Source organism: Pyxicephalus adspersus, chromosome 8, assembly GCF_032062135.1.
Source record: "Pyxicephalus adspersus chromosome 8, UCB_Pads_2.0, whole genome shotgun sequence".
NCBI classification, from domain to species: Eukaryota; Metazoa; Chordata; class Amphibia; order Anura; family Pyxicephalidae; genus Pyxicephalus; species Pyxicephalus adspersus.
The window spans coordinates 17,160,868-17,173,865 of NC_092865.1; the positions used below are offsets into that span (position 1 = coordinate 17,160,868).

The following is a 12,998-nucleotide window of genomic DNA, read 5'->3' on the forward strand; positions in this document are numbered from 1 at the left end:
TACATAAAAGAAAATAGTTAGAAAGAAAGTAAGCTGATAAACTTCAAAAGGGCTTTCTTAGATTTAAATAGCTCCCTTACATAACACAGCCAGGTAAGGGACATCAGTTACAGTAAAGGAAGGCATTAGCTTCCTTTATTCATCCCTAGTGCTGCTGATTTGACAGTAAAAGAGCAACAGTGAAATGATGAGTCCATCCCTCTGCTTACTTTGTGTTCTTCTCTTATAAGCATGTTCCTTGTCAATGCAATTGGGCAGCACGGTGGCTCAGGGGTTAGCACTCCGGCCTTTGAAGCGCTAGGTCCCAGGTTCAATCCCCAGCCAGGACATTATCTGCATGGAGTTTGCAGGTTCTCCCCGTGTCTGCGTGGGTTTCCTCCGGGTACTCCGGTTTCCTCCCACATCCCAAAAACATGCAGTTAGGTTAACTGGCTTCTCCCTAACAATTAACCTTAGACTATAATATTCACATATGACTATGGTAGGGACATTAGATTGTGAGCTCCTTTAAGGGACAGTTAGTGACACGACTATGGACTATGTACAGCGCTGCGTAATATGATGGCGCTATATAAATACTGTATAATAATAATAATAATGCAATTGCATGCTGCACATTTGTTTGCTCCCAGTCATTCTCAAGCCTCTTCTAATCTGAGTATTCATAAATAAAGCATTGTAGAAGGCTGATACCACATTACATTTACACTAGCTGTTAAGAAATACATTTTGTGCATCATTGTGTGTCATTTCTTTTATTTTAAGGTTTAACTTCAATATATGTTTATATATATCCCCAATAGACTGCCAATAAAAACATTAAAAATGGTTCTGTGCCTGCCTATTTTTACATTTATATTACAAGCATTCATTTCAATTAATGGTTTAGGGTGGGCATGTCCAAAGTCTGGCCCAGGGGCCAATCGTGGCCCATAACCTCTGTCATGAAATTAATAATATGCGACCTGCCAGCACTGTATACTACAGTATAAAATACACGCATACAAAAAAAGCTATTTTATATTTCATTAGAGTTGATCAAACGCCTTGCAATATTTGGCCCGCTACTGGGCAGGCATAATCGGCAGGACAGGAGTCATTATAGTGGGCACGGACTACGCCTACTCTGGTTCCAAGAACATGCTCGGCACGGAGCCCGCACTGACACCAGACTTTGTGCACTGGGAATACCACACATCACCCTGGTGGCCGTGTGCTGTGTGGGACCCGCACAGACCACGCCCCTACTAACCCTGAGTATGTGCACACATTTTCACCTCACCAAATGTGGCCTTTTGCAAAAAGTTTGGACACCCCTGGGTTTCCTTTGGTTGGCTAGGTATGTGTAGTCAAATGGACAATTCCAGTATGGTGCTTTAGTCTTCCCCATACATAGGCTGGTATTCTGATGTTCCTTCCTCTCTCCACTTCATAGGCCAAAACTTACATGTTTGTACAACAATTTTGTTAATGGATAATGCATACACAGTTGATTGCCACTTATTCTCGGCTGGTATGAGTTGTAAAATTTCTAGGTGTATTTGTCTGTATATATCTTTTCTTGATGACTTTTTTTCCTTTAATATGTACATTTTACTAGGAAACCACTAAACATTACATCCCTGTGAACTCCTGACCTGCCGAGGATCATGTCTCACCTCCCATTCCATTAACAACTATTTTGGACTTCATAATACACTGGAGCACAACTGTGTAATAGCAAACTCTTCATTTCAGAGAAACATTTAGCAAATGATTGTATCTGGGAGGAATGCACAGGCTTGCTGGAGAACTGACTGATCTGTGCTCTGATGAAACTCAATTTCTGCTTTGCTGGGTTCACTGCAGAAACTAAAATCTATTAATGAAACACTTTACTTTTTTTGGAAGAACTGTGAAGCATTGAAGTGCAATGAATTACATTGCAAAGCTATCATCAAGGAAAATAAACTACCATTGAACTTCCAGGACAAAATCCAATCTATAGATTTTATTTGCAAGTAGATAAAGCTGAATTTAAGCTTCACATTTACCAGAATCACATTCTGCAGATTTCTCCTACTGTGTCAGTATAACTGAATGTATTTATCTAAGCAAAAATTGTTTAGTATACAGAAAGAATCTGTCTACACAGAGGCTGGTCTATCAACTGGTACATAGTTTAAAGCAGCGGTCACCAACTGCAGACAACTGGTGGTTCGTGAGAAAATTTTGGTGGTCTGCGCCTCTGTCCCCCGTATGGGCACAACCCGCCCACTCTCCCATCACAGGCTTGGACCTTCTTGTTAAACATCCTGGGGGGCAGTAGCACAGGGCTGTGGACAAATTTATTGCGTCCACAGCCCTGCACTACAGTCCCCCCTGGAATTTAGCAAGCAGGTATGAGCCTGCGATGGAAGAGTAGGAAGGTTCTGGTATCATGGCGTCACTCTGGGGGACGTTTCTTCTCCTTTAAGTGACACACAGCTCCCTCCACATGCGCGATCTGAGTTCAGTGAATTTAGTGGTCCGTGAGGTTGGAAAGGTTGGTGACCACTGGTTTAATGGGTTTGTCCTGTTTTATTTGCAGTAGGGAACCCTTGAAAATACCCAAATGTGTGCTCCATTGCATTAAGCCCTAATAGCAGGTTTAGCCAATCCAGTATTAATCTTTAGGTAGGTACAAAATGGTTATTTAAAACTGCAGCACAACCTTTTATCAAAAAAAGGTCCACTCCTGTGACTTTGGCTAGGCCAGTGTTTCTCAGCCAGGGTTCCAGTGAAACCAAGGTTTCTTCAGAACTTGCTGGGGGTTCCTTTAGCAATGAGTAATTTGTGACCCTCAGGTCAGTTTAGCTGACACCAATGATCATTTTGGCTATCTGTAAGGGTGACATTCTTCCCACTGACCACCATGCTAATGTAGTGTGCATATATTATTTATAGCAGGGATCCCCCATGTTAAAAAGGCAGAAATGTCATCACTTAATCAGGGAGAAGCATTTATTTAGTCTTTCCACTGATTTGCTCAGACTGCAAGACTGCAACTTTGTGGCAAGTCACAAGATAAAAGGCTTCATCAGATGGATTATCTTTATCAAACATTTGTGAACAAAGCCAGGATATACACAATGATGCCATCTTTGAGCTGGCACCCCAAACTAGGTAGTATTTATTAATCTTGGAGAATGCCTAAACAAAGATGTTCCCGAACATCTGGAGGACAAAGAAATGATGGCAATGATAGGAAGAGTACTGTGAACTCTGTGTGATAAATATAGTAAAATATGAAATGTTACATTACTTGCTATGCATAAACTAATATAGCAGGTCATCCTCAGCAGGTCAGGAGTTCACTGGGATGTAATGTTTAGTGGATTCCTAGTAAAATGTATATATGTAGGGCATCTAGGCTAACAAAAATAGGATTCTAAAGGGAGGTTGTAATAAAACGTATTAGGGCAGAAGTGTGTGTGTGTGGGGTGGGGGGGATCCTACCTAGAGGATTACCTTTATTTAGTATTATACAGCTGAATTTTGCATTGTTGTGTGTTCAATTAAACATCTCAGGACATATGTATACTTTTTCTTATTTCCAAAACTTGCATATTTTTGGTCTATAAAATATCTGTTCCTTTTAAGGTAGGTAAGACTTAGAGGGAAAACTAGAAAGGGAATTACCAAAAACTTGATGGAAACTGAATCCAGCATGCTAGCAACACAAGGCAGGCATGTTAATAGCGGATCTGTGCTGGTCATAAACACTAATTTTTAAAGTGGAGTTTTATAGAGCCAACATACTTGAGGAATTTCCCAGTGGAGCACACATGACTATTAACCGTGATGGAATGCAACACTTTCCATATAATTCTCCCTCTTGGGACATCCAATAATCCTAACTGGTAGTTTTTATGATGCTCACTGTTCACCAATAACTGCACGTCTTGTTCCAGCTCACCTAGTCTATAAACAATGGCTTATTAACAATCTGGCCAGAACAAGGTTTACAAGTCACAAACATATTTATGAACCAACAATCATACTACTGCACCTTCTCTATGACGTTGAAATGCATTGCATTTGAATTGTAATAGGTGCAAACTATGTAAACTTCTGTTACTTCATGGGACTTGGTGATATATGGATATGTACAGATGTATATTGTGTATATATAAGCCAGCCTATATTTCTGAACACTGGATAGAGCGGAGAAGGGTAAAGCTGATCTCTGGGAAAATGATAACCCCCTTTAACTAATTACTGATATTGAAACCAATCAACCTGGCTACTGGACTAAAACAGCTGTCATTACCAGGTGGCTGAGCAGTACTTGAACTGTCATTGACACATTAACAGGAATAGTGGGGTGCTGGATGATGTCAGCTGTCATTGTCCAGTGGCCAGATTGAGTAAGCACTACTTTACTTGTCATTGGCATAGTATAGTCATAGTATATAGTCTGCTCAAAAACAAACAAAAAAAATACAAAATCCGACTCCGAATTTCTGAGTCTGGTCAGAATCTCAACCAAGTCGTAAGTTAACAGTTCCTGTATTAACACCACCTCTGACTGTCCTGACTGTGACTGGTAACACCTAACATGACAGGTTCACTTTGCAAGCTAGATACAGATAAAACATTTGTTTTCCACTGGGTTTATAACAGTAATGTGAACAGTAAAATTCCGGCACAATACCCAATCCTTGCTGAAATAGAAAGTGATCCGCCAAGGAGAGAGATGAGAAAATGGAAAATGTTTCATCTTAGGCAGCTATTCTTGCATTGTAGTGAAATCGAGCCGCTCATTGTACCATCCACTTGACCCCTACCTCGTGTTATTTTTACTCTCACATGCTTTTCATTGTTGGAAGCTGATGTGGAGAGATCTGTGACCATCAGAGTAAAGTATTCTTTCAGTGCTACTCTCAGAATGACAATGGGCAGCTGTACAGTGAAACTTTGCCATCGAACTTGCCACTATATTGCTCTGATGAGATGGAATCATAAAGCAATTCATAGCTCGATCCATCTGCTCTTATAGCTTAAGGATAAAAACCTTTTTTTTATTTGCTTTTTACAGGTAATTACCATATTAAAAGTATATCTAAAGCCATTTTTCCACTTTTTTTGACTGCTTGGGTGGGTTAAAATCTTTTTTGCCATCTGCCATCAATAGGTAGACTTCCCATTACTTTCAATTCTATAGACTCAAAAGGAAGTGGGAGACTTTATTTCCATTGTGAGGGATATCCACTGGAATAATGGTCCCCACTAAAAGGTTTCTGTTCTAATGGCATCTAAAATGTTGGATTTCCATTATGTAACTCTCTGAGTAGTATTTTGGACATGGAATACAAATGGGGCACCTACACAAATGTGAACTACATCCATTATGGGGCAGATTTACAGGTAACCTATAACCTTCATCTAAAGGTTCGGCAAAGTTTTATGGCCACTAGGCCATTTATGGGGTGGGCGGGAGCACACTAGGCCAGGCCTGCCCTAATTGCTCCCGCCACCACCAGGGAATGTCCCCTGACGTGAAATCCCTCTCCTCAGGGATTTACCTATAGGGATCTTTCCCTATTTACCGTGGCGGTGGAAGTATCAATGCCAGCCGCGGTAAATAGGGGAGCAACTGCAAGGGGGAGGCATCAGAGCTCTGGCGCCTCTGGCACCGGTAGTTCCTCACGCCCCTTGGCCGACCTGCCGGCATCTCGGGGCTCTGGAGTTGCAGGTTGACGGCCGGCATTAGGCTGGATTGCCCAGGGCCTATTTGGCCTAAAGGCCGGAGTTTGCAGACCCCTGATCTAGGTTATCATGTTGGCTATAATGGTTGCCTAAGATGTGGAAGTCTCTGCTCTACAAGCTCAATATGTAGCGCCGCTGCTGCTAGACCAGGGTGTAGGTGAGTCTGGAGCTCATCATAGCTCCATTATAGCCATGGCCTAGAGTGCCATTGCCCCTAGAGGTGGCATTTGTACTGTTACCCTGGCTGTAATATTATCATTAAAATACACTTGCTTACCATAGGGTTGTTCTGCCAACAATCATCATGGCTCCCACTAATGACCTTCCACTATTATCATGGCTGCCTTCCAATATTTGCCCCTTGAGCACAAGCTAGCTTGCCTAGGGAATAAAAAAACTACAAATTCGGCCCTGGTAACAGGACACTAAGCCACACAAAGAACATCTTTGTTGTTACCAATTTGTGACAAGTGCCAAATGAGAAGCCACCTAATGCATTTACCATAAACAGAATTAGATATAGGTAGGGGTGAAAAGATATGGAGTGATATTAATACACATATTAATTATGAATATCCAAAACCTACCACTTCCTAAGGACACATTCAACCTAATCTGTAAAGACCTTCAATTACTAAAGCTTTAATGTTATTGCAAAAGTGAGCAATAAAAATATAATAGGTAGTGTTGGTGTTCGAATTCGAGTTGTCATTATATTTGACCTGAATATGGCTGCTGGAATTCGGATAGACCAGACCCAGAAAAAACGAGATTCAACAACAAAAATTTGGATAAAAAAAATGTAAAAAAAGTGTTAAAAAAATAAAAATTATTGGTAAATTATTTTATTGAATGTTTGTGTTTATTTAACTATTTTTTAATAATATGGTACGTTTGTTACATTTTTCTTTTATCCACTGCAGGGGAGGGATGGGGGGGGGGTGTACTAAATGTATTATATTACTGTGCTGGAAAGTGTGGTACAGAGTAAGAGATACCTTTAGTGTGGGGCATCTTCTCAATGATTGCAAAGATTGCAGAGAGATTGCAAAGATTGAAGAGTTCATCTGAGATGAATGAGAGTTCATCTGCAGTTCAGTTCCCACGGTCATTTGAGGAACTTTGAGGTCAAAGCTGCGACTGCAGACGATCCCTGACACTAGAGGTTGAATGGGAACAAGTTTCCCCATTCATCACATCTAGTGCCCTGTATTCTTGGATAGAGAAACTCCATCCAAGAACACATACAACTAGTAAAGGGCTGCAGGAGCAATCTGATTGCTCTTGCAGCCCTTAATAGTCCCTACAAATAACCCGTATTCTCCCACCATTGACTTCAATGGACCACCATTGAATTCAGCATTCGATCACCCGAACAATATCTCACTATCCGATCGAATAGCTGTCGAATCGAATAGTGATATATTTGACCAACACTAATAAGTAGAAAGATATGAATGCAACAATTCAAAATATAAATACTATTCCAAAGAGTCACATTTAAAAAACCATATAACCTCCCAATATCAAATAATATATTTATTTAATTATTTATTTTTTTGTAGAACCACAACAGATTGGTGTGCAGTTTAGCATCGTGTTACACATGTTCATGATGGCTTCCTGTTTGAACAAAATGTATTTTGCCAAAATAAAAGTATTGCATATTAGGTTGAGTTGTGCTGCACACATATGTACACACACGTGTATTCACTTCTATCTATAGATCTACACAGACTGGTATTGTACATATTGATGAGCGTGCGTCGGTCTCTCAGGATGAAAGGATGCAGAGTTGGGTCTGGCAGGTTCTTTATAAGTGTTTCTTGTTCTTGAAGCACAGTATTCGAGGTTCCATACTATTTATATAACTGACTTTTATTGCTATCTGGAGAAAAAAACACCACATTTTATTCCAACCTGTTATTTCTCGAGCAGTAGGAAGCCGAGTGATTGACAAGGCAATTACTGGCGCAAAGCTGCTGCTCCGGTAAACGACATTTAAAACAGAATTTCAATATTTTGATGTACAGTAGCTGTTGGTTATAAAACTGGTTTTTCTACCATAAGCTGTGAAAGTCAGAGTAAAAAAAAAAATATATAGATAAGGAGTCTTGCTCGACGCCTAACTTCCCCCCAAAGGTGACTTTAAATGACTGCAAATTCTGTCTTAGAGCTTTCTCTGCAGACTTCACATCATAACTGTCCAAATGCGGCTATACTTACTCACAACGCTTAAGCTGAATCACAGTTATTTATACCGCTGAGCTTATGGATTGTCTTCCCACGTACGCCATGTATATTAGTTTTGCTCTTTATACAGCAAGGAAAGGTATCTGATTTGAAAGAAAGGGCAGCTGCAAAAAAAAAGTAATTACGCTCCACATCCAATGTTAATGAAATGTGTGTCTTATGGGGTCTGGTGCTGGCATGATGAACTCCTAAAGTGTATGTTCAGCCAAAACTTTTTTCCCATGTTTTGCATAGAATAGAGACAGGTTAGAACAAGTAGTCAGTTTTTTTATTGTTATCTAGGGCAACTCCAAAGGGAAATAGAGACATTCACTCTCTCTGTGGACCTGATTTATTAAAGCTGAAGAGGATACACTTTTATCAATGAAGCTGGGTGATCCAGCAAACCTGGGGTGAATCTGGTCCTGGATTGAAAACATTTGCTAATAAATAGCAAATGACTTTTAAAAATTCTATTCCATGTTTGCTGGATCACTCAGCCTCACTGATGAAAGTGTATCCTCCCCATCTTCTGGGGCCTATTATCAATGGAAAACACAAAATGTAGAGACACCCTGTTGAAATATGAACTATGAACAGAAAGATGAGACAATTCTCTAGCACAGCCTCCTCTTCTCTCCTTGCATAACATAGTCCTCTCAATGGTCATAGTATAGACCAGGACCACCCTCTTTTATTTTATGATATTTATGATAGCCATTTATGATATGTGGCCTGTAAATAACTCTTTAGAAGGTGAGACCATACAGTCTCCTTTAAATCTTGAGATAGTTGTCGTACCCAAACGTGTCCAAGTATTACATATCTGGACACAATGACACATTTCACATATCAAAGTGCACTTCATCAGTCTGAACAACCTCATTATGTGCCCTTTAAGCCAGTAACAACCAATAAATGAATCCAATCCTTGGAGAAAAAAGTACACAGACATTCTCCCACTGAACACTTCATATAGCCCATTTCATGCTATCATCTTATTTTCATGGTCTGTCTTTGTTACTAAGTTTTAACACACCTGGCTTTTACTGAACAAGAACATTACTGGGCTTTATGCCAAATAATAATGCTGGACTCTTACATTAAATTCACTTTGGAAAACAGAGGAAATTGGCTCATGCGAAATGGGGTTATAGGTGGAATGTAATAATATTACAGCTGACCTGTAAAATAGAAGTACAGAAAGATTAACAAATAAATGAATAAATAATTATTTACTTGCAAACAAATTGCAGGTTGAAGCTCAGAAAAAAATACCATTTTAAATGCTTATTTGCAATGTTCTTCCTATCTATAAATTATTATAATTCTCTGTTATCTTTTGCAAAGAAATTTCACTTCTTCATGAATGAGGTGAGAATCCTGTGACTTCAAACAACCAATTACGTGCAAGCAAAAATCAATCCCAGTGTGTTAAAATAAACCTTACATATGGGGGCATGTTTGTGAATTTGGAAATATGCTGGCCTTATAGCAATAAAGGGGACCTTTTACTCCTACTTCAGCCTTTTTTAATTACACTGGGGAATGCATTTTCTGTTGAGTTAGATCTTACACTTGTTTTTTTACAAATTTTTGGGTGGTGAATCCAGAAATGACCCCAGTTTTTTGCTATCGTATCCAGTTTTTACGATAAAAGGTACCATCCATTTTTGCCAAAAAACTTACAAATTTTACATACACTGAAAAAATAATGAAATAATACCTTAAATGTACTGTTTATTTACATTTATTTTGTTCATACAAAGGATTTATTGTTACTCAATGACATTTTTTTACAGTAAAACTTTTGACAATTAAGGTAAGTTAAGTTAAGGTAAAAATTTACAGTTAAAGCTTTTTATGGAGTGTTCAGTGTTAGGACAATCCCACCGGATGCAACAACAATAGTCAGCCATCATATGTACATCCCATCTACCCTGATACCGTCCTTCCATGATACCAAATCTTGGTGGAATCCTTCACCCTGCTCATCACAGACTGCACCAAGGTTTTCCAGGAAGTTAGAAAGATGGCTATGCAGAAAATGCACCTTGATGCTCATATGGCAACCAAGCATTTTATGGCTTTCCAATGACAATTTAACTGTGTAATTATTTGGTTGTGTGTTTCCAAGAAAGTCCTTGACAAAGGCATAACATTCTTTCTATCAACAAGTGGCACATGTAGAATGTTTGGATCACCTGGTTTTAGGGCAGATCTTGGATCTGCTGTCTCACATGCACAGATAACAGGGATACTCGGTGTATCCGCCTTTCTGACCAAGAAGGAAGCATACCATTTTAAGGTCAACACAGATGAGCCAATTGTGTTGGTGATTTTGCAACAACTCAATGACTCTCTTTATGTCTGCATATTCTTCACAAAGAGAAACTGAATGGCCAATTGGGACTGACTCAAATATATTGCAATTGTGAAGGAGACACTTTAAGCTCCGCTTTGCGCTATCCATGAATAGTGGCCATTCAGTTAAGTTATAGATTTAAATTCCCAATTCCTCCATTAAACTAGGTATGTTATAGCAATAAACAAAGCCACTGTCAGTTCTAAAGTACCTCAGAAATGCAATTTCCCTGGTTTGAAAGTACGATACCTTTGTTCCTTTTTCAAGTAAGTTTTTCTCACGCAGTCCTGATGCTAGGAGTTCTGAAGCCTTCTTCGATAGTCCTAAATCACGTGCCAAATCCCTCAACTCATGCTAATCAAATTCCTTAAGAACAGTCCTCTTCAATTTCAAATTCTTCTTCATTGTTGTCACCTAGTTCATCACCATAATCATGTTCTTTAAGAGAGGGTATTGTAACGAAAACCGGCACTGGGATTTCATCTGAATGAGCCACTGGGCGTAAAGCCGATGGTAGACTAGGAAACTTTATGTTACATTTATTTTTTTTATATCCTGAAGTTTTCACTATACAAAAGTAACAGTCAATGAAAAGAGAGGCCTGGAGCGGGGGAAAGGAGTAAGGAATAGTGGAGGGCCTGCATGACTGGGAGGGGGTTAGGAGCAGGCAGTGGAAGGGTTAAGTGCTGGAATGTATGGAGGGGGAAGCCTTGAGTAGCGTGCAATGGGGGACATATTGGGGGGAGGGAAAAGAGGAATGAAAAGAGGAAATAGATGAAAGAGGAGGGTCTTTTTGCAGCGGGAGGGAGGGAGTGCATGAAAGTTTTCCCACCCACCCTCCCTGTTTTTGTTCAGTTAGGGGAAGAGTGTGGGTAGGTTCGGTTGGCGGTAAGGTCCTCGAGGGAAGGTGTTGTATTTTGTGGTTCAGTGGGGGTGAGAGTTTCATCTATGGTATGGGACTCTCTGTAAGGCTGGTGTTGGGAGTTGTTAAATTGCTTGGTTTGTAGGGCTGGGAGTGCTGCTGGTATCATTCCCGAGCTTGAGGTTGCAGCTGGGAGCATACATATCACGGTGCAAACCCATGAAGTATGGGGGTAGAGTAGTGGGGGCCTTCGGGGACCAATAACCACAATGCACAACCTCTGACCACACTGTCTTGCATTTAAATAATTAGCCTAAACAAATCCATGCTACAATAATCACAATAATATAAGCGGTAGAAAAAAAACTTACGTGATAGAAGAAAACTGCACTTTCAGAATCAACATACCTATTTTAGTGTAAATAAGCTTAAAACTTGTTGTTGTTGTGTTCAAAATTGTTCCCCAGTGTTATTTTAGTTGGTGATCTCAACACAACACACAGGTGGAAAAAAAAGTCTTTTGAGTTTGACTAATAGAGTTAATCAAGTTCAATCAATAGAACTTTCTCAAAATGTACAGTAAACCCATGTACACATTGGGTTCTCCTTTTAATTAACTCACATTTTATTTTATGGAAATGGATCTACCAGGGAAATATCATATTTGCCTGGATGTAAAGCTGACCTTTTAGTTTCAGCAGTGTCACAGGAAACCAGCATTAAGATAACTGTGTAGTTAAGTTGTACCGCAATTAACCTCCCTAGAGGTAACCCCGAGTTTGACTCGGGGTAGAAAAAAGTTTCTAAAAGCGGTAACCCCCAGTCACACCTGGGGTATGTAATCCTATGGGAGGTAATAGTAAATACAGCCTTACCTGATCTGCCGGCATCCCGCGTCATCCATCGACGCAATCTCCACCTTCTTCTCTCTTTTTCCAGCCGGCTTCTGCATCCGATGAGTCACCGGGGAGTTCCAGTGCATGTGTACGTTACTGGTGGGCCGGGGCGGGAAATTCAAAAAACCATTTGTATTGCATTCAATACAAAATAACTGTTTTTATGTGTAAATGGATTTATATGTGTAAAAGCAGTACATTGTTTTCAAGAACATTTATTTTACAGTGTATATATTAGTATGAGTATAATATGGATTTTTTAAAAAAAATTACAAAAAATTTAATTTTTTTTTTAATATATAGATTTTTTAATTTATTCAATTTAATATTTTTACATGATTTTGTGTTTCAAACTTTATTATACTCATACTATTATATTATACTGTAAAATACATTTTCATGAAAAACAATGTACCGCTTTTAGACATATAAAACCAGAAAGAAATGAACCGCTAGGGAGGTTAAGATAGTTTTCTCAATTAAACACCTGAGCCGCATACTCATTCATGGTTATTGATTCAGAAGGTTTAAAGACTGAGGAGGACCAACTAGGCAATGTCACACTTATCTCCTTCTCGCTAGGGAGCCAGCTCCCCTCTCCTGCGCATGCGGGCAGTTCTGACCCTGGGCGCACCTGCTCTGCCAAGGTCAATCTGCATGCCCCCCCTCCAGCCATTCAGAAGCATCTTGATAGACCCCGGATAGACACAGCGCTCAGTGTTCAAGCAACATGTCTTCACACTAGTTTTGAGCCCCCTAACTCTGCTGAACTGTTTCCTGCCCAGCTGCTAACTGATTATTTGTTTTCTAGTTCAGCTTCTGTTCTAACGCCTTCTTGTCTACTCTCTTTGTTCATAGATTCCTGTTCCAGTGTCCCCAGCATCTTCCTGGGTCTCCTGCTTTCCTTGTGCCT

The 12,998-nt window shown here is 39.8% G+C and overlaps 1 protein-coding gene across 2 annotated transcripts in view; it reads right to left on the reverse strand.

The window, feature by feature from the left end:
* The window catches only part of AGBL4 (AGBL carboxypeptidase 4), a 917,984-nt gene that overhangs the window by 532,311 nt on the left and 372,675 nt on the right, over nt 1-12,998 (reverse strand). The gene's annotated exons all lie outside the window — the stretch shown is intronic.